The 22,443-nt window shown below is 49.7% G+C and overlaps 1 protein-coding gene across 6 annotated transcripts in view; it reads left to right on the top strand.

Moving 5' to 3' along the window:
* Positions 1-14,765: 14,765 nt before the first annotated feature.
* Positions 14,766-22,443, top strand: part of ANKRD11 (ankyrin repeat domain containing 11) — a 190,788-nt gene continuing 183,110 nt past the window's right edge. For all 6 annotated transcript variants that reach the window (XM_055306996.1, XM_055306997.1, XM_055306993.1 and 3 more), the window contains exon 1: positions 14,766-14,871. The gene's annotated coding sequence lies outside the window, so the exon portion shown is untranslated. The remainder of the gene's footprint in view (positions 14,872-22,443) is intronic.

Raw genomic sequence — 22,443 nt, 5'->3', positions numbered from 1 at the left:
AGGGCCTGGGTAGGGAGAGAGGGAGCAGCAGACTCCACCCCCACCCCACCCCCTCCTTAGCGGGAGAGATGGGACTGGATCCCAGGACCCTGGGGTTGTGACGTGAACCAAGGCAGACGCTTCACCAGGTGCCCCATATCAGGTACCCTTATAGTCACAACTCTGAGGTACTTTTTTTTTTTTTTGATTTATTTATTTATTTATTCATGAGAGAGGCAGAGACTTAGGCAGGAGAAGCAGGCTCTTTGAGGGGCCCCAATGTGGGACTCCATCCTGGATCACACCCTAAGCTAAAGGCAGACGCTCAACCACTGAGCCAGCCAGGTGTCCCCTCTGAGGTACTTTAATACTTATTTTATGGATGAGGACACAGCCTCAGAAATTAAAAGTAACGCATCAAGGGGCAGCCTGGGTGGCTCAGCGGTTTAGTAACGCATTGAAGGTCGCAGCTAAGAAGTGATGGCACAGAGTCTCTGAGCTGGTCTGACTGGTTTCTGGGCCTGCACCCTCCACCATGATTCCTTACGTCTTACACAAGTACTGTGATTTGTGTGTCCTTCCTTCCTTTGCTGCAGAAACTGGAAAAGTTTCGGGACATTTTTTACCGTCAGTAACCTGATCACGAGTGTTGAGCTCTTCAGTGGCTGGTGCTTTTGCAGAGGTGGTCACTGGAAGTTGGTTTGCAGAGAGAGTGGCCCCTAGGCCCCAGGCTGCCAGTGGCTCACACACCTGGACTCACTGCCTTTCCTCTGTTTCTCCTGTCCTCGTACCATCTTCCTCTTCTCCAGCCCCCCAGCCCCCTCCATACACTGCTGGTTAAGTCGTCCCATCCACTTTGTGCCTTCCAGCTAGAGCTGTCCTGCCCTCACTCTACCCAGACCAGTCCTGTGACTGTGACCAGACTTCCGAGAGCGTGGTTTCTTGCACCTTATCGAAGCTCGTGCAATGTGCCCTGACAGGAAACAGCCTAGCCCCCCATCCTCAGGCCTATGCCCTCATCATCCAGTCCAGAGGGTTTGTGATTCAAAGCCTCCTCGAGGAAATGTGAACATGTTTGGGAAGAGTGTAAGATACTATCCCACTAACACTTGAAGTAAAATTGTTACTGTGGTCTGACTTCTTGGCAACAACTCAGTTAGAAGCAGTGCAGTGGCAAAGGGCCAGCCTCTGGTGGAAGAACACTGGCTTCTGCCCTCAGCCTGTGACCTTGAGCAAGTTCCTGGGTTCCCAAGCCTCAATTTTCTTGACAGTAAAATGGGGTTATAATTATCTGCAAAATGAGGCTAATAGCAGCCTTGAGTTTCCCACGGGGCTGTCATAACAATAACATGCAATAAAAGAACCTGAGAACAGCCCATGAGGCCAGAACTCTTTTCATCCAGGACTTTCTTCCTGGGATGTCATGGCAAATGAGATTGTGGGAGAAGAGATTATGGATGCATTATTTAGATGCATCTAACAACTGTTCTGGAGCTTGGCTGTTTCCAGGCCCTCAGGTGACTCTGCATGTGCCCTGCTTCAGTCCCCTGGACAATAGGGATCTAGTTTAGGCCTCCAGGTGCCCTGTGACCCAGACCCTAGAAACATCAGGCCTAGGCAGGCTGGTTCACAGGACCTTCCTCAGCCCTCAGACCTCACCTCAGAGGCGTTCCCCGCCACCACATCCATCCCTGGCAAGATTTCTTCTTTCTCTGAACTCAGCGTACCTCAGGACAGTTCCATGTGGCTTCCCTTAACCATCTGCGGACATCTCCCCATGAACTTCGGGTTTGAGTCAGGGTGTGTCTAGGTATCTGTGTTGCTACCCTGATACCAGGTGTGTTTGGAAGCTAAGCGATCCAGAGGAGGTGCATGTGCTCGAGCCTGCACTATGGGAAGACCCCTGCCCACTCCCACCCCTGGGGTCCTGGCGCTCAGAATCCTGACAAGTCCTCCTTGTCTCTAAAGTAGGAATGAGGGATCCCTGGGTGGCGCAGCAGTTTGGCGCCTGCCTTTGGCCCAGGGCGCGATCCTGGAGACCCGGGATCGAGTCCCACGTCGGGCTCCCGGTGCATGGAGCCTGCTTCTCCCTCTGCCTGTTTCTCTGCCTCTCTCTCTCTCTCTGTGACTATCATAAAATAAATTAAAAAAAATTATAAAAAAAAATAAAGTAGGAATGACATGCTAGCAATTGACACAGGAGTTGATCTTTTGGGCCCTTTTTGGTTTTAATGTCTATATTTTCTTTCTTTTTTAAAGGGTTTATTTATTTATTCATGAGAGACAGAGAGAGGCAGAGACACAGGCAGAGGGAGAAGCAGGCTCCATGCAGGGAGCCCAATGCAGGACTCGATCCTGGGTATCCAGGATCACACCCTGGGCCAAAGGCAGGCGCTAAACTGCTGAGCCACCCAGGGATCCCCCAGCAACTAAATTTCTAAACTCTTTTCTTTTCTCAAGCACAGTTGCTTCCACACTTAGCCTGTGTTTTGAGGGCCTCAGGTGGCTGTGCCATGTAATTGTTGCTTCCGTAATCCTGCCGGGCAGCTAGCTCATCCTGCTGAGGCCACGTCGCATAGCTTGGAAGGACCTGATCCACAATGAGGTAGTTGGCTAATATTAGGACATCTTCTATAAGATATACTCCCTTATAGGACGTCTCAGTAAATTCATTCATTTCTTTGAATTTGGGTAAATTTTGTTTCTGAACTAGAGATCTTTCTTAGGAAATTATTTTTTCTCATATCACTTGTTAGCTGGCTTTCAGTCATCATATGTACAAGATTTTGTAATCATAGATTTTGTTCTTGAAAGGATAAAAAGTCCATTTCTACTAGCAAAATCCTGTACAGAAATTTGTGTGTGACTAAATGTCTATATCGTCAGTGTTTCTCAAGACAGCTGTGTGTGATTTTTTTAAAAAGATTTTACTTATTTATTCATGAGACACACACACACATACACACACACACACACACACAGAGGCAGAGACACAGGCAGAGGGAGAAGCAGGCTCCACACAGAAGCCCGATGTGGAACTCGATCCCGGGACTCCACGATCATGCCCTGGGCGGAAGGCAGACGCCAAACCACTGAGCCACCCAGGGATTCCCAATGTGTGTGAGATTTTTGACTGATGTCCAGGGGGCACCCCGAAAGGGCAGGGGCTGCTTCTCTACATATCATTAACTCCCATAGCTCTGGAGAGCACATACCAAGTTCATTCATTTAATCTGTTCTGTTGATAGTATCAGCTATCTGTTGATATGGAGCAAATGACCCTAACACTTGGCAAGTTAAAACAATATTCATTGTGTCGCGCAGTTTTCTGAATCGGGAATCTGGGTGTGGTTGACCAGGTGGCTCAGGCTCAGTTTTCCTCAGTTCATCAATGGCTGGGGCTGCAGTCATTTGAAGCTTTCCTGGTGCTAGTGGCTGGGTTTCCAAGGTGATGCCTTCGCCTGGCTATTGGCGGGAGATGTCAGCTCCTCACCACATGGAGTCTCAATGGGGTTTCTCAGGTGACATGGTACCTTTTGGCAGAAACAGCTCAAGAGTGTGGATACCAGGGGGAAGGGGTCATTGAGGGTTTCCTTGGAGGCTACACAGTGATGATTACGGAAGATGTCAGTTGTTCACATCTGCTTAGCAAAACCCAACCCTCGGATCCTGACTCTCCCTGGTCACATGACCCCAGACGTTCCTAGTGCTGCATTCATCCCAAAATTAATTGGTTCAGAAACAGAGTCAGCCTATGAGGTCCTTCCTTAGAGCTTCTATTTGAAGGTGAAGAAGGGACTCTGCCCCAGGCTGTGCCCTGCACAGGATGGCTGGTGGGGACCCCAGCCCCTGACCGCTGCCCCATGCCAGGGTACCCTGGGAGGAGGAGCTGGACTTCTCGCCTGTCCTGCATCCCCTCTTGCATCCCCTCTTCCCACTGCCCTCAAAGAGTTTCTCTTCCAAGAAGAAACTCTATTTCTCTTTCTCTATCTCTCCATCTCCGTTGTGTCTCTGGAGTCTTCTGTGGGTCTACACAGCAGCCTCTCCGATTGTCTCTCTATCTCTCTCTTATTGTGCTTTCTGATATCTCTCCACGTCTCAGTTTCTGTCTCTGGGCTTTCTCAGTATCTCTGTGCCATTTCCACTTTGACATCCCCACCCCCACCCCACACCAGGGCCTGTCAGGCCACCACATACCACACTGCTGGACTCTGGGTAAAAGAAGAGGAAGAGGAAGAAGAAGAAGGAGGAGGAGGAGGAGGAGGAAGAGGAGGAGGAGAAGAAGAAAAAGAAGAGGAGGAGGAAGAAGAAGAGGTGGAAGAAGAAGAGGAGGAGGAAGAGGAGGAGGAAGAAGAAGAAGAGGAAGAAAGAAGAAGAGGAAGAAAGAAGAGGAAGAAAGAAGAAAAAAGAAGAAGAAGAGAGGAAGAGGAGGAGGAAGAGGAGGAGGAAGGGGAAGAAGGAGAAGGAGGAGAAGGAGAAGGAGGAGGAGAAGAAGGAGGAGGAGAAGGAGGAGAAGGAGAAGGAGGAGAAGGAGGAGGAGAAGGAGGAGGAGGAGGAGAAGGAGGAGAAGAAGGAGAAGAAGAAGAAGGAGGAGGAGGAGGAGAAGAAGGAGGAGGAGGAGGAGAAGAAGGAGGAGGAGGAGGAGAAGAAGAAGGAGGAGGAGGAGAAGAAGGAGGAGGAGAAGAAGAAGAAGACTCTGCCTTTGGGATCATGGAGTAGAGGTATGGATTGAGTATCCTGTCAGCCCTTTCACACCATGTGGAGAAAGCTGACCGTGGTTGGAGAGAAGTTGGCCCACAGATAACACAGATAAAGAAACAAAGGCTGCAGGTGAAGCTTGGGATAAGCCAATTTGTGTCCCTAGTTCCAGTCACAGTAGGTGGGATCCCCCACTTCATTCCTCATTATGAGCCAATCCATTTCTTTAGATGCAAATGTACATTGGGATTTGGGGCTTTCATTGGTCCAAGTTGGGGTTCACCTGTCCAGGTTCACTAGCTAATGGGGAGTGGTCACTGGCCAGAGCCCTGGGGTTCCTCCTTGACCTTTCACTGTGGGTTCAGAAGCCTTGTCTGGTTCAGCTCCCAGAAAAGAGGGACCATGTCTGGATGTTCCTGGAAGTTACTAGCTTGCTATCTCCCTGGCCCCAGGGGTTACTTGTTAGGTGAATGATAAGATGTTCAAAGGAAGAAGGCATTCACTTTTTGTATGTGGTCCCTCAGACAGGAGTGCCACGTAACCAATAGGATCCTCTGCTTGATTGTTTCTGGGATGTGGCTGTGATCAATCAGCTGTGTCTCCACTCTAATCTACAGCCAGCAATTGTCAGCAGGGTGATTCCATTTCTCGGGGTTGGACAGAGCATGTTGTCCCCCAGAAGGAGGACAGTACGAGGTCTCTGTGCCCTTCTGTCCCCACCAGCTGGCTGGGCCTGGACCCCAGAGGTCTGTGACTCTTAACGGGTTTTCAGCAGATCAGGGGTGGACGTGTTCTGTAGAAGTTCCCATGAACTGCATTGAATTTGGACAAGGCACAGCGACAAGCAAATGTTCCCACACACCCCTGCCTCTTCTGCCAGCCTGCCTTTGTTCACTTAGAACTTCCAACTCCCTCTTCTCAGAGATTGCTAGCTCATTCCCGGAGGTTCTGTAATACAGAACAAAAAGAGAAAGGACAAAGACAGGTCAAAAAAAAGGATGAGATAAAGAAGGGTGAGGGAAAGACCCCCTCAGAGCTGTTACTGGTCCCAAAGCAAAGATGAAGAAAAGAGGGGAGGAGGGATGCCTTGGGCAGGTGGGGGTAGTTTCTGGGGGAGGTGGTGAGAGGCCCTCAAAGCAGTTGCAGAAAATGAAAGAACTGGAGAAAAAAGTAGATTTTTATGGGATAAAATGGAATTTCCCTTAAGAGACACTCTGGGTCTTTGGTGCTGAGGACACAGCAGTGAACAAATGGATGCTTGTCCTCAGTGAGCATCCATCCTAGTGAGAAACAAGAGTCAGGGCAGCCTGGGTGGCTCAGCGGTTTAGCGCTGCCTTCAGCCCAGTGCGTGATCCTGGAAACCCGGCATCAAGTCCCATGTCAGGCTCCCTGCATGGAGCCTGCTTCTCCCTCTACCTGTGTCTCTGCCTCTCTCTGTGTGTCTCTCATGAATAAATAAATAAAATCCTTATTAAAAAAAAAAAGAGAGAAACAAGAGTCAACCAAACCAGCAAAGCACATGGCATGTGAGAAGAGGAAAGAATGAGATGAGGTGGTCAGGGCAGACTTCCGGGAGCTAAAGTGGAGGGACCAGCACCCTTGTGGGCAACAGTGTGCGGGGGGGCTGGGCCCTGCCCCTGCTGTGAGGACCCTGCCTCCATGCTCAAGTGGGAGGAGGGTGTAGAGGAGTTTGAGCTGGAGACTGATTGGTCTGTTTTATGAACATCCTTTTGACCAGAAGTGGGGAAGGGGGAGGGCAGGGCTTGTAAGAGCCCAACCAGGAGGATGTGCTTGGATGCAGGGGGTGGGGGTGGGGGGTGGGGGGGAATGGGATAGACAGGTGGCGGGGAGCTCATTTCTCAGAGGCACAGGAAAGCCTGGGGTGGCCTCATGTTTATCTTGGTGGCCGAATGATCACGGGGTCAGCAGCACATGACTGCCCTTGCTTAGAGAAGGGCCGAGTACCCCAACCAGCCCCCCTGTAGGACAGGCCAGCTGGGGTAGCAGCCACCAGGCACAGGTGTGAGAGGAACAGTTTCAGGCAGGGGTCTGTTTCACTGTAATTTACAGGCTGATTTGACAGAGGGCAAGGTGACCACTTCTACAAAGAATTTGAACCGGGTCTCACTTCAGCCCCCTTCCCCCACAGATCATTGGATATTACAGACACATACCAGCAGATTGCAGCGAGGCGCCAGACCCTCCCTGTGGTACACTTAGCTGTTTTCCCCAAGGATTCTGTGTTTCTGGAATTCACAGCCAGCCCTGGTTGGAGGAGGCCTTAGAGCTGGTCAGGTTAAGTTGGAAATTATCTGTAGAGAGGAGGGTGCTTTGGCTTTAAACTTGCCTGAAATCGAAGCATGCAATTTGGGTTTGGCCACATCTCTGTCCCTGCTGTTTCACGCATATTTTGTTTGACAGTTCATTTGTTACTTGGGCCCTAAGGCAATCCTACATGAGGTTACAGTTTCGTAAACAGAATAAACAAAGTGAAACAGAGCCCATAGACTATGTTTATAATCCACCTCTGGGCAGAAGGAAGGGACTAAAGCGTTTCTCTGGGAGGTCTGGAGTGTGTGGGCTCGAGGAGCCATGCTTGCTGGACAGTATAGGGGCTATGTGCAGGCCCACTGCGGGGGGGGGGGTACCTCCAGCATTCAACGCTGAGACACAGGAGCCGCCCAGTAGCATTTCTTTATTTAAATCCTATGACATCTATCCTTTCATTTTCTGAATACTTTTTAAAGATGCAAAGCTGAGTTTCAGTGACACAATTTGCTAATTCCTATTATACTGAACATCCCTGCTGTCCCCAGTATCTCTAATCATGTTTTGACAGGTATGTATACCCATAAAGCCCCCTCTCCACCCAGAGAGCTGGTGAGGGAGAGTGAGTGAGCATTCCCAGGCTGCCTTCTCCAGGAAAGTGCCGAGTGACTGGCATCTGGGTTCCTGTGGCCTGATCATCCCGCAGAGCAAACCTACCTCCAGAAGTCTCTGTTTCTCACCACCAGGCAGGTGCGTAAGTGACCTGCAGGACAGCTCCAGGGGCCATCCGTTAGCTCCCAAGCTGCTAAAGCCTGGTGGTTCTCTATCTTGGCTCACTGCTTTTCACCATTTGTCCGCACTGTGTGCTACTACTAAATGGGACTACTTCTTTCTCTCTGGTTACCTTGTACACCTTCCTTTTTAAAAAAATATTTGTAAAATTTTATTTATTTATTCATGAGAGACACACAGAGAGAGAGAGAGAGAAGCAGAGGGAGAAGCAGGCTCCATGCAGGGAGCCCGACATGGGACTCGATCCAGGGTCTCCAGGATCACACCCTGGGCCAAAGGCAGGCCCTAAACCACTGAGCCACCAGGGCTGCCCACCTTGTACACCTTCCAATGAGTCTAGGGACATGTAACTTAATCTTCCAGACCCCAGTGACTTTTATTGCCTTCTTTTTTTTTATTTTTTATTTTTTTTTATTTATGACAGTCACAGAGAGAGAGAGAGGCAGAGACACAGGCAGAGGGAGAAGCAGGCTCCATGCACCGGGAGCCTGACGTGGGATTCGGTCCCGGGTCTCCAGGATCGCGCCCTGGGGCAAAGACCGGCGCTAAACCACTGCGCCACCCAGGGATCCCCTCTTTTTTTTTTTTTTTTAATCAAGGTATTTATTTATTTATTTATTTATTTATTTATTTATTTATTTATTTATTTATTTATCTGAGAGAGGGGGAGAGAGAGAGAGAGAGAGAGAGAGGCAGAGGGAAAAGCAGACTCCATGCAGGGAGCCTGGCATGGGACTAATCCTGGGTCTCCAGGATCAGGCCCTGGACTGAAGGCAGTGCTAAACCACTGAGCCACCCAGGCTGCCCTCTTTATTGCCCTCTTGAGAACAGCTACCTCTGTCAACAGCCTGCAGCCATGCCCTCGAAACTGTCAGACTCTTTGCTGACCCCCACAGAGGGTCTTGGGGGACCCTGGGGCTCCTGGACCACACTTGGTGAATGAACCCATGGTCTCAATCATGGGTATTCTAACATCATTAGAATTATTTTAACAAAGATTTGTGAATTTGGGGCTCCTGGGTGGCTCAGTCATTTGAGTAACCAACTCTTGATTTAAACTGTCACAATCAAAAAAAAAAAAAAACTGTCACAATCACTGGGTCCTCTAATGGAGCCCGGTAGGGCATAGGGCTCCCAGTTTAGTGGGAAGTCAGCTTCAGGACTCTCCCTCTGCCCCTCCACCTGCTCAAGCACACATTCTTTCTCTGAAATAAGTATTTTTTAAAAAGATATATATGAGTTTCATTAAATTAAAAAGGGAACATGGGGGCACCTGGCTGACTCAGTTGGCAGTGTGACTCTTGATCTCAGGGTAATAAGTTCGAGTTCCACCTTGGGTATAGAGATTACTGAAAAAAAATTTTTTTAAAAGGTTACTCAGATTAGTTTCAAGATTATCCTTTGTGAATACCTTTTCAGCTAAAGACATCTTGAAGTCTCTGTGGACGACTTGGGGAATTTGTTAGGAAATCTTCACTGGATTCAGGGATCCCTGGGTGGCGCAGCGGTTTAGCGCCTGCCTTTGGCCCAGGGCGCGATCCTGGAGACCCGGGATCGAATCCCATATCGGGCTCCTGGTGTATGGAGCCTGCTTCTCCTTCTGCCTGTGTCTCTGCCTCCCTCTCTCTCTCTCTGTGACTATCATAAAATAAAATAAAATTAAAAAAAAAAAAGGAAATCTTCACTGGATTTAGCATTAGTGAAAGGTTCTGAATGAACTATCATGGTTACTCCCAGTGCTGGCACAGGCCAGAGGGCTGTTGTCCCAGGAAAGCTCAACTGTATTCCCAGGGGCTGGTTTCTAGGGATTTCCAAGGGCAAAGTCTCTATGGTAGTAAATCTGTGATTCCCTTCATAAACCGAGAGGGGCTGCAGATGGGTGTAGTGTCATTTACTGACCATGGCCACACACCAAAGCTTCTGGAATGTCATATGCCAGCTGCAGAACCACAGGACCATCTTTGAAATCCTGTCTGGGCCATGAAAGTGTTTCAGAGATTTGTGTTCTGTCCCTGCTGTGACACTGTCCAGAACACAGCAGGGACCCCAGCATTTGTTGAATGAGTACACAATCCACCTCCCAGCTGAGTAAGCTCCTTGCTTTCTGCAAGCTGACATTCATTACATAAAACACATTATGCAATATTATGACACTCTCACTAGGAAAAAAGTCTTAGGAAGACTTATTTTTTACTCTCAACCTTTCTAGTTGGATTTGTGAGAAACTGATTGAAGAAGAGTTCATATATTTAGATTTTAAAATTACATAAAAATTGGTAGGCTAGGGGCACCTGGGTGGCTCAGTTGAGTGACTGATGCTTGGTTTCTGCTCAGGTCATGACCTCATGGGCAGTGGGCTCCAAACTCAGTGGGGGGTCTGTCTGCCTGGGGATTCTTTCTTCTGTCCCTCCCCTCACTTGCATGAGGGTACACATGATTTTTTTTATTATCATTTTTAAAGATTTTATTTATTCATGAGAGACACACAGAGAGAGGCAGAGACACAGGTAGAGGGAGAAGCAGGCTCTGGGCAGTGAGCCTGATGCTGAACTCAAACCCAGAACCCTAGTATCACCACCTGAGCTGAAGGCAGAAGCTCAACCACTGTGCCACCTAGGCGCCCCACATGCATGGTTTCTTTAATTCTTACTTCTTTTTTTTTATTTTATTTTATTTATTTTATGATAGTCACACACAGAGAGAGAGAGACAGAGACACAGGCAGAGGGAGAAGCAGGCTCCATACACTGGGAGCCCGACGTGGGATTCAATCCCGGGTCTCCAGGATCGCGCCCTGGGCCAAAGGCAGGCGCTAAACCGCTGCGCCACCCAGGGTTCCCGCATGGTTTCTTAAAAACAAAACAAAACAAAACAACAACAACAACAAAAGAAAAATCTTTAAAATAAAAGGAAACAAAACAAAATGACCTGGTAGACTATAAAAAGGACTAGGTATACAGTTAAATATTATGGGGTAGTTTTGGTGGTTCTGAGGTCAGGGGTCCAAGGAACATCTGAATCTTGCCTCCTTCCCTTGAGGTTTGGGAGAGCAGTGCATCACAAAGCTATGGTAACTGGAAAGCATGTAATGATTTATTGTAAAGCTGGCTGGGGTTCCAAATTCTAATGCTAAGAATGCTAGCCAGCTGGGGTTGACCACGGGCTGGGGGTGGGCTGGCTGGGCCTAAACCCGGATGAGTTATTTCCCCATCATAATGAGGAAAGAGACAAAGGGAAGGTGTCAGAATGTGTCCCTGCTCTGGCCACTTCTGCACTTGTATAGAAAAGGAAGTAGAAAGCAAACAAGGTGGCTGGGCTGACTCTCTTCTAGCAGTGACCTTTGGCAATTCTGTAAGGTAGAGAAGGGCCCCACCAGTGCCCCATCACTCTCCCAGGCCATAGCAGAAGGGTGGTGTCCAGGGCAGTGGGGAGAGTCATGTCGAGTACCTTGGGCTGGGAGCAAAACATAGGACACAGTATTTCTTCTCTGGGAGGGCATCAAGAATCACCTGGGCACTAGAGTTTTCCAGAGCCACATATGATGGCTCATTTTTTATGACGGTTTATGGGTTTTTTTTTTTTTTTTGGTATTTTATTGAATTCTGCATGATGGTTTATGTTTAATCAACAATTAGCTTCTTTTGGTTTTAGGGGAACAGAGACATACTGTGATGTAACTGCTTTTGGCAGGAACTGGGTTTCCTGCATCAGAATCTCCTGGTGGTCCAGGTAACTGCGCGAAAGCAAACAGGCTTCCCTGGGAAGCCCTGCAGAACTCCCTGTGGGAATCAAGAGGAGGAGTCTATGGATCTGATGTGCTTTGTTTGGCCACATGTTTGACAAATGGTTTTTATCGAAATGTCCCATAAAAATTTAATTCCTAGTTTCCAGGGGAATACTGGAAGGTGTGGCCCTGCTGGCTGTTTGGTTGCCTGGCTCAGGCCACCCAGCCCTGCTTTCCTAGTCTGCCATCTTTACCACATCACCAGCCCCCTTCCTGTGTCTCTCTTCTCGGCAACTATTGCTACAGCTTCTCACTTGGCCTCTTGTCATGGTCTCACCCTCCATGCTGTTTTTTTTTTTTAAATATTTATTTATTTATTCATGAGAGACACACAGAGAGAGGCAGACACACAGGCCGAGGGAGAAGCAGGCTCCCTGCCAGGAGCCCGATGTGGGACTCGATCCTGGGACTCCAGGATCATGCCCTTGGCCAAAGGCAGGCGCTAAAACGCTGAGCCACCCAGGGATTCCCCCGTGCTGCTCTAAAATAGGATGTTGCTCCTGTGCCTCCTGATGGAAGCCCTGCACTGGCAGGTGTCGCCTGCAGGCTAAACGTACTGTGTGCATGGGAGGCCCCACCTGCCCCAGTGATCTTTCCACGCTCTGTTGTGACCTGCTTGCCCCCACCTACCTGTCATCCACACTGAGGCCCAAGCATCTTGGACCTAACCGTACGAAACTGAACTCCCAGTATGTGAGCCCAAATGTCTACCTCCATTGGAGTCCTTCAGGCCAGTGCCTACTTCATCCTGGACCCTTCTCTTTCTCTTAGAGCCCACAGAATCTTGCCAACTCTATCTTCAAAACACGCCTCAGACCCAACTGTCTCACGATTGTGGATTGCACTGCTCCTTCACACCGTCCTCTCTGTGCTCTTGTCATCTCCACAGCAAGCCTTCGATGGGAGGCCAGGTCGTGCATGGTTCATCTTCCCGCGACAGTCTGGTGGTTTGCCTTTTCATTCAGTTGGGTGAGATCCCAACTCCACTTCAGGACCTCTGCTCAGGCACATCCTTTATCTCATTTGCTTGGACTCTGCTCTCTGCCTGTAGGGCTCCTTCCCATCCCATCTGGGGTGCTCTTCCCCAAATCATGCCTTGCTTCTTCACTCCGTGGTTCTCTTCAAAAGTCATTATATCTGAGTTCTTCACCAATTAACTTAGCACCTCCTCCTCTGCCACCATCACCCCATATATAATATAGTTCTTCAAACGGTGGAACTTAAAAGCCTTAGGTATGTGTGTTGAATGCTGGCTCTTGAGCCACCACACCTCTCTTTACCTTAATGACACCAGTTAGGTTGCCCCTTTGTCCAGGACTCTGCATGCAGCTGCGGCATCATTTAAAATTTTCTAGCAGGGGAGCACCTGGGTGGCTCTGCTGGTGAGGTCAGTGAAGCATCTGCCTTCGGCTCAGGTCATGATCTCAGGGTCCTGGGATGGAGCTCAGCGGCTGATGGGGTCAGCTCCCTGCTCAGCAGGGAGTCTATTTCTTCCTCTGCCCCCCATCCCCTCCCTACCTCGTGCATGCTCTCTCTCTCAAACTACGTAAAATCTTGAAAAAACCTTCCTTGTAGCAATGATTACAAAGAGATAAAATTAATTCCCACACTATATTTAATGCCATTATCCAAACGACTATCCACATGTAATAAATACAAAAAGTACTCATGAGATATCCTATGTTCTTTTCTTCTTCATACTAAGTCTTTGAAATCTGGTGTGTATTTTGGGGTGCCGGGGTGGCTCAGTGGGCAGAGCGTCTGCCTTCGGCTGAGGTCAGGATCTCAGGCTCCCTGCTCTGGGGCGTCTGCTTTTCCCTCTGCACATCCCCCTGCTCTCTCTCTCTCTGTCTCCGATGAATAGGTAAAATGCTAAAGGAAAAAAGGAACCTGGGACGCCTGGGTGCCTTAGCGGTTGGCAGGGAGTAATCCCTCATGGATTCCTGCATCGGGCTCCCTACAGGGAGCTTGCTTCTCTCTCTGCCTGTGACTCTGCCTCTCTCTGTGTGTCTCTTATGAATACATAAATAAAATCTTAAAAAAAAAGAAAGAAAAAAGGAACCTGGCGTGTATTTTATACTCACAGCACCTGTCATTTCGGACTAGCCACATCTCCGGTGCTTCCTGTGTGGCCATAAGCTATCCTGGGCAGCAGACCTAGAATATTCTCCCACGACTTACTCGCCTCTTCCTCAAGTCACCTCCCCGGGCCCCCCCTGGTCCTTGGATCCCGCCCGAGCCCCGCCAATCCGGGCCTTGTCCCCGGCGACACTCTTCCCCTCTCCCTGCACTTCTTTCTCCGCTGCAGTTCTCACTTGCAGCTGTTTTTGTTACACGGCTTCGTTTTCACCTCGTCCGACTGTTTCCCAGGCAAATTCCCTGTAGGGAGGATGTGACCGGCGAAGGTCAGTGGCTCTCAACCCTTCCCACGGAGGAGCGTGGCCACACTACGTGCTGACCCGACTCTCCCGTGCAGGTTGACACGAGCGTGGGGTCGCCAGCCTGCATTTTACCCACTTTGCAGGCCACCCTCCCGAGGAGGTGCCCGGCTCACCCAGGGAGCCACAGCCACTCGCGTCCCCCGGGGACGCGGCTCGGTGACCGTGCATGAGCGCCGCGGCCGCCCTCGGGACACCTCGCCTTCCCGCTCGGTGGATGCCAGACCCCGTCTTTCGGCCGTCCCCCTCGTCGCTTCCGGCATTTGGAGAGACCAATCGTCGCCTCCGAGAACAAAAGGCCCTCCCTCCCCTCGACGCCAGCAGCCAATCCAGCTGCTCGTTGCCCCAGCGTGCCGTGCGCCCGGGACGCACGACCTTGACCAATCCGTCCCCGGACGTCCTCCTGGCCCCGCCCCCGGCCTGTCACCGCCGCGGCCCCTCTTGCCACCGCCCCTTCACCCCCGCCGGCGCACTTCCTCCCCGACGCCGTGACGTGCGCAGCCCTGTGCCCGGCCGCAGCGGGCCAATGGCGGAGGCGGATACGGCGGGCCAATGGGCAGCGGCGTCTCATGCGGCCGGCGCCCGCCGCAGCCGCCGCCGGGTCCCGGAGCCAGAGGCCGCGGAGCCGGAGCGCGATGGAGCGAGGGCCCCAGGCGGGGAGGCGCCGCCGCCGAGCGCGCGGCCCGACGTCCCTTCAGTGAGCGCCCGCGCCGCCGCGGCGCCGCCCGAGCCTGGCCGCGCCCGAGGGGCGGGCTCGCCTCCCGCCGGCCTCGCCGCTTCGCCGGCGCTCGGAGCCCGCCGCCGCCGCCGCCGCCTTCCCGCTCGGGCCGGGAGACGGGCCGGGGCTGCATGGCCTCGCCCGCGCGCCGCCGCTGAGCCCGCGGAGCCCGCGGAGCAGTGCAGCCGGGAGCCGGTGAGAGCCGCCGCGGGCCGGGCCGGGGGTCGGGGCGGGCGCCGGGGCACGGGGCCGCCGTGCGGCCTGCAGGCCTCCCCTCCGGGCGGAGCAGCGCGACGGGCGCCGGCGGGCCCGGGGGCCTGAGGGGCCGACCTGGGGCTCCGGGGGGTCCGGGCCGCCGTGAGCGGCTGACGCGGGCTCCGGGGGCGCCTGGGCCGCCTGGGCCGCCTGGGCCGCCGTGAGGGCCCGACTGGCGGTTTCGGGCTGGCCTGGGGGGCCCGGGGGGCCGCGAGTGGGGCTCCCGGGGCTCCTGGGGGGCTCGGGGCCGCCTCGGGGGTCACCCGATGGGCCGGGGGGCCCGGGGGCGGCCGCGAGGGGCTCCGGGTGGGGCTCCGGGTGGGGCTGGGCGCCGGGGGCCGCCGCGAGGGGACTGACGGGGGTCTCCGGGCGGGGCGGGGGGCCCGGCGGCCGTGCAGCGCGCCGGGGGGGCCGGGGCGGCCCGGGGCTGCCGCGAGGGCTGGAGGCTGCGCTTGGGGGGCGGGGGCCCCGGGCGCCTGGGGTGCGGGTGCGCCGACCTCTGACCCGGGGGGGGGGCCTCCGCGCTGTGGGTTGTAGTTGTTATTCCCAGCGTCCCTATTATTATCACTGTTTTGAAACGGGAGCAGGCGGCTCTCGGGCTCCGAGCCGGAGGGGGCGGGCGAGCCCGAGTCGTGAAGCGAGAGTGGGGGCGCCGGGGGTGCAGGCGGCGCGCGTGGGCCCGCGGAGGGGCAGGAATGCGGGGCAGCGGCGCGGGGGTGTCGTCTCGGGGGGAGGGGAGGCGGGACCGGGGGGCGGGTGGGAGGGAAGCGGTGGCGGTGGCGGCTGCAACAGCAGTCCTTGGCCTCAAGGAACAATGTGAGACGTTGCCTGAAATGTTAATTTCCGTTCCTCATTTCATCATCCCCTGGCAGGGCGGTAGCTGTGAGTGCGAGTGTGCGTGTGTGTGCGTGTGTGTGTGTGTGTGTGTGTGTGTGTGTGTGGTTGGCCTTGCCACATGGATTCAGTCCCCTCTCAAAGAGGGATTGTGCTGTTGAATCTCTTGTCTTGGCTGTGCGGGGAGGCGGACGGGCCCTCGTTTTTCTTGAGCTCTGCTCTTTTCCTGGTGCCCCAACCAGGTTTTCTGCTTCTGTTGTTCTTTTGGAGAGCTCGTCTTGTCTCCCCGCTCCCAGGGTTTTTTGGGAAGGGACTTTGGAAGACGAAGCTGGCCCAGGAGGACCCTGTTCTTTGAAAACCAGTTAGTGCAAGTATGCACTATGCCCGGATTTCGTGATTTCCACAGGTTATAGGAGGTTTTATATCCCATCCCAAGAACGGGATAGTTTTGCAGATTTCCGGGTAAAAAAATGAAATTCCGGGCTTTCTTGTAAGGTGAGAGTTTCTAAAGCGATTTGAGTAATATGCTTAACATTCCATTTGAACCTAGGAGTGAAAGTGTGCACAGTTGTCGAATGGGAAAACTTAGAATATTTTGGTACCTATGGAGGATTGATGAGAGGCATTCAGCAAAAACGATGTAACACGATATTGCTGGTGGAAAAAGTGCCATTGACACAGTTGCTATTTTTGGTTTGTGCAAACCCAGTCAATGGCATAACTTGAATAGTTCTAAATCAGAGACCCTGAGACGATGTATTTGATGCCTTTGGGACCTTGATTTCTCTTACTAAATGTTGCTGTCTGGGAAAACTTGTTCTGTTTTATGTCTTTTGAGACTGATTGCACAAGTGCTGTGATACTACTTTGAAACTGTAGTTAAAAAAAGAAAACGGAAAAACATCTTGCTCAACTTTGATTGTGACCCTTGAATTGGATCCCTATGGTGGTGTTTCCTCCCCCACCCTCCATTCAGCTGCTGGTCTCTCTGTAGTTTTGTGTTGAGGAGCCAGATCTCCTGTGATAGGCTGGCCCTCCTGAATGGGATGGGAGGAAACAAAGACCAACGAACTATGACATTTTTCTGTGTCCTTTGTGCGTGTCTCTCAGCTGCCCCCAAATATTGCTGAATTTGATCTAAATCTGAAACGTTGAGAGGTTTTTAAATTCTAAATATATTTTTTAATGGCGAAAGAATATCGAGAAGTTTTACCAGAAGTTTGTTTTTAAAGATGTCACATAGTCTTGAGTTCATTTGCAGCTCTCACTTTGTGTCTGCTTTCTTACTTGTGTTGCCCTGTCAGATGTTCTTCTCTAGACCCTCTGTGGACTAGCCATGCTAATCACATTGCCCTGGCAGTGCCTTTCATCTCTCTAAACCAGATGGGCTGCTTATGACTAGTGGCTGTCATGTTAGCTGTAATTACAGTGTGGATACTGTGACAAGTAGAACTTTCCACACATTGAGTTAAATTTGTATTGGAGAATATTTTTCAAGCACCTTTGTATGCCTTGGTTTTTAAAGTATATTTGATGTAGTAGGGTTATGTTTTATCCAATATAACAGGGGCGTTATTTTACATATGGGCAGTGAGCCCATTATCAATTAAATAACATAATTAGGCAGTGTCAGTAAATGCTGGTTCAGAGCATAATCTGCATTTGTTGCCAAAATAAGTGTTTTGATCTGTCCATTACCCTGTGTAAGTCCCTTCATCCCTCACGTGGTAAGTGTAATGGATGAGCTTTCTTTAATAGCAAGATATTTGTTAGTTAATAGGTGAAAATGAGGATGCATTGCTTGTCTGACTGCATGCTGTGTCAGTTTATTACTGCTGTTTAGTCAGTGCTCTGTGGGGGTTGAGCTTGGCCCGCTTGATAAACTTCCTAAAAAAAACTGAACTCAAATACTAAAAGTTTTTGTCTTAAAAATTTTCAGTATGTGTTTTCTTAATTGTATTTCAAATGAAATTTTTGTGCATTTCACCTTTTCCAGTTTTATCTTAAAGCTATATGAAAGAGAGAGTATCAATCCTCAGCTCCTGGAACTCAGACATTTAGAGATAATCAGCACAGAAAGCCTAAAAGGCTTAGGAAATGATCCACTTTAAAGACAACTTTGTTAATTCTAATGAAGACGTTTCTGTTATGAAGTGGCTCCTTTTCTGCTGGATGGATCTTATTCTTGGTATCTTTTGAGCTAAGTCAGACAGAGCTGTGTTTCCATGTCTGTTTTTGTTATCCTTCTGTGCTTAACTCTGCTCTGCTCCTCTTCCACAGTTAATACTTTTTAAAAATAGTGTTTTATATATGTACCAGAACTACAGATGTTATTTTTATGGTAAGGTCCTAACCCTGATTGTATGGTCCCTCCCCTGCCAAACCCCCCTCTGTGATCCACTGTCACTCTCTAAACTCCTGATGTTCTGGGTACATTGGCCTTCCATTTCCTAGATTGGGACATGGGTGGGCCTTATTCTCCTACGGCCTCGACACATGCTGATCCTCTGGACCAGGGTCCTGCTGTGTGTCCATCATTGGTGCCTCTGCAGATCCTCGCCTCTCCAAATCTACAAGGCAATTCCCACTTCGCCTTTGGGTCTTAGTTAAATAATGCTTTCTCTTAACCTTCTTAATCATCATTCCCAAGGAATGTGCCATCCCACCTTGTTAAAGCCACATAGAACTTAACAAGATTGATCAAATGGGTAACACTTGGTTTTCATCTGTCCCTGTGAAAGAAGGGACTGGATGCTTAATGAAAATAGGGATGGGGCAGCCCTGGTGGCTCAGCAGTTTAGTGCCGACTTCAGCCCAGGGCATGATCCTGGAGACCCGGGATCGACTCCCACATCAGGCTTCCTGCATGGAGCCTATTTCTCCCTCTGCCTGTGTATCTGCCCCTCTCTCTCTCTCTCTCTCTCTCTCTCTCTCTGTATGTCTCATGAATAAATATATAAAATCTTTTTTTTTTTTTAAAAAAAGGATGGTCTGTGATCACTTAGGGGCCAGTCTAGGGTATGACAGTAGTCATAGAATTGGCTCCAGAAATATCTGTTGAATTGTTTAAAGACTGTCTTTGGGAGTGTTTCAGTGATTTTGAAAGGATACACTTGGGATCATGAACTTTGATTTATTTGATTGACTAGGAATGATGCTAGGTGATGATTTCAGCCACATTCCCATTTGTCCTCAAAGTAAGGTTTCCTTTATAATCTAGGTCAAGGTGTGGGACATGGCTTTTACAGTTGGCACAAGAGATAAAGGAAAATAATTAATGGAATAGTTGTCTTTGTGGGAAGGAAAAAAAAAAACCTTCGAAGCACTTTAGTAGAACTGCTGCTTTTGGGGCCAAGATGAAGGCTTACTGAGTGTAGTTTTGCCTGCTGCTGTATTTCATTTAGAACTTTAAGCACCTTCTGTCCCCTTGTAACATAAGCAGTGTTTTTTTTTTTATTTTTTAAAGATTTTATTTATTTATGATAGACATAGAGAGAGGCAGAGACACAGGCAGAGGGAGAGGCAGGCTCCATGCCAGGAGCCCAATGTGGGACTCGATCCTGGGGCTCCAGGATCGTGCTCTGGGCCAAAGGCAGGTGCTAAACCAGTGAGCCACCCAGGGATCCCCTAAGCAGTGGTTTAGTATGATAGTGGAGTACTTGGAAAATTTGAGCATTTTATCCTACTTTTTTTTTTTTTAATTTGAACCTCCCAAGCTATTGTAATAAAAAAGTTCCTGAGCTTTGAGGCCACAGATTCTGTTCAAATATAAATTCTCCAGAATGGAGGTGGCCTCTTAATGTCCCTTGGACCCCAATTTTATTTTTATTTATTTTTAGATTTTATTTATTTATTCATCAGAGAGAGAGAGAGAGAGAGAGAGAGAGAGAGAGGCAGAGACACAGGCAGAGGGAGAAGCAGGCTCCATGCAGGGAGCCCGACGTGGGACTCGATCCTGGGTCTCCAGGATCACACCCTGGACTGAAGGTAGTGCTAAACCGCTGAGCCACCTGGGCTGCCCTGACCCCAATTTTAGAATTTAAAAATATTTCAGGGATCCCTGGGTGGCGCAGCGGTTTGGCGCCTGCCTTTGGCCCAGGGCGCGATCCTGGAGACCCGGGATCGAATCCCACGTCGGGCTCCCAGTGCATGGAGCCTGCTTCTCCCTCTGCCTATGTCTCTGCCTCTCTCTCTCTCTCTCTCTCTCTCTCTGTGTGACTATCATAAATAAAAATAAATAAATAAATAAATAAATAAAACAAAAATAAAACAAAATGAAATTTTTTTTTTAATTTTTATTTATTTATGATAGTCACAGAGAGAGAGAGAAAGGCAGAGACACAGGCAGAGGGAGAAGCAGGCTCCATGCACCGGGAGCCCGACGTGGGATTCGATCCCGGGTCTCCAGGATCGCGCCCTGGGCCAAAGGCAGGCGCCAAACCGCTGCGCCACCCAGGGATCCCATTAATTTTGTTTTAGAGATTTTATTTATTTGTGATAGACAGAGAGAGAAAGGCAGAGGCACAGGCAGAAAGAGAAGCAGGCCCCACGCAGGAAGCCCAATGTGGGACTCAATCCCAGAACTCTAGGATAACCCCTGGGCCGAAGGCAGACACTCTACTGCTGAACCACCCAGGGGTCCCTATTTATTTTATTTTGAGAGAGAATGAGAGATGGACAACATGTGGGGGAAGAGGTTGAGAGAAAGGGAGAGAATCTCAAGCTGACTCCCTGCTGAACCCAGAGCCAGAAGAGGGGCTGGATCCCACCTTCCTGAGGTCATGACATGAGCCCCGATCAAGAGTCGGCTGCCTTATGAAGAAAAAAGTAATCTCTCTGGAGGGAAATACACCAGAATGGAGTTGTGTGTTATTTTCCCCTGCTTATGTCTTGTAATGTTATGTAATTGGCAGAAAGGTTGCCTTTTTTTTTTTTTGTAAGATTTTATTCATTTATTCATGAAAGAGAAAGGCAGAGACATAGAGGGAGAAGCAGGTTCCCTATGGGGAGCCTGATGTGGGACTTGATTCCAGAACCCCAGGATCATGACCTGAGCCAAAGGCAGACGCTCAACCACTGAGCCACCCAGGTGCCCCAGAAAGGTTGCTTTTGAAAAGTCTAATTATGGGTATAATTGAGTGATAGACACTTGAGTTTTTGGTTTGGATAGCTGCTGAATTTGTGTGGTTTTAACGTTTTAGGCGGTAAGGGTAAGGGGAATTGATTGTGGTTGAAAATATTTAGAGACACCATTCTCAAACTTAAGAAATCCCACAGGTTTGAAGTTGGTTCAGTGACTGGAGAGTTAAGTGGGTTTTCAGTGTGAAAATAAAAGAAGTCTGTCCCATTAATACAGCTGAAGTTTTCAAGGGCTGAAAGGACTGGAAATTCTGTTGCTGGGCTGAGGCTTGTTGGACACCACCACCCCCAACCTAGGTTGAGGTGGTTGTGGGAGTTACAGTGTCCTTACCGGCTGGCCGAGGGTAAGACCCAGGTTGCCAGCTCTGCCCTTGGCATCTGTGCGGTGAATTATTTATTATCCTGAAAATCTGTAGGCACTCTTTTTCCACTTGTAAAGAGACCAGTGTGCATTGGTTCACTATATAAAAATGTTGGCCTTTTCTCAACATAAAACATTTTGAAAATCAGAATTTTTTTGTCAAGGTTAAATAAAAATGATGAAATCCCTCTGCCTTCCAGTTACTTGTTTAACTCTCTAAAACTTTTTTAAAATTTTATATTTTTTAAAGTATTTATTCATGAGAGGGAGAGAGAGAGAGAGAGAGAGAGAGAGAGAGAGAGAGAGAGAAGGGCAGAGATACAGGCAGAGGGAGAAGCAGGCTCCCATGAGGAGTCCGATGTGGGACTCTGTCCCAGGACCCCGGGATCACAAACTGAGCCAAAGGCAGATGCTCAACTGCTGAGCCACCCAGGTGCCCTAAAATGTGACCTTTTAGAATGGCTAGAAGAAATTTAACCTGTAAATGCTTAATAACTTTGTGATATCAGAGGTTAGTTTTCATCTAAAGTGTAGCAAATAGAGTTCTTTTCTCAGGCCATTGATAGAGACTGCCCCTTTCCTCCCTCCTCCTGATGGCAGGCGCCAGAGTCAGAATGCTAATGTCCTGGAATAGTGAATATTTCTGAATATTTCTAAGTAATGAGAAGTTTGCCTAGGGTGCTTGGTTTTTAAGTGTTTTTTTTTTTTTTTTTTTTTGGTAAAGATTCTTATTTATTCATGAGGGTCACAGAGAGGCAGAGACATAGGCAGAGGGAGAAGCAGGCTCCCTGCGGGGAGCCAGATGCAGGACTCAGTCTCAGAACCCCAGAATCACTGAGCTGAAGGCTGGGATCGTCTGAGCTGAAGGCAGATGCTCAACCACAGAGCCACCCAGGTGCCCCTGGTTTTTAAGGTTTTGGCCAGAGTTCTGATTGTTTTATTTTCTACTGCACTCATATGTAGCAAAATAAGACTTTCACTTAATTCTGGGTGATGATGTCAACTTGAAATCATTATAGCTATAACTGAGTAAACTTATCTTAAATAGAGAAGGTGAGAGAAGTAGTGAAGAACCTTATTACTCTTGAGAGGTGAAGCCTTGCTGGCATGCACCACTGTTTCTAAATGTGGTTTTACATCCTGTAAAACAGGAAGTAAAAATAAAACAACAACAACAA

The sequence above is a fragment of the Nyctereutes procyonoides genome, unplaced genomic scaffold (genome assembly GCF_905146905.1).
Source record: "Nyctereutes procyonoides isolate TBG_1078 unplaced genomic scaffold, NYPRO_anot_genome, whole genome shotgun sequence".
NCBI lineage: Eukaryota > Metazoa > Chordata > Mammalia > Carnivora > Canidae > Nyctereutes > Nyctereutes procyonoides.
The sequence above is the reverse complement of the archived record's forward strand: the minus strand, read 5'-3'. Positions and strand labels throughout refer to the sequence as shown.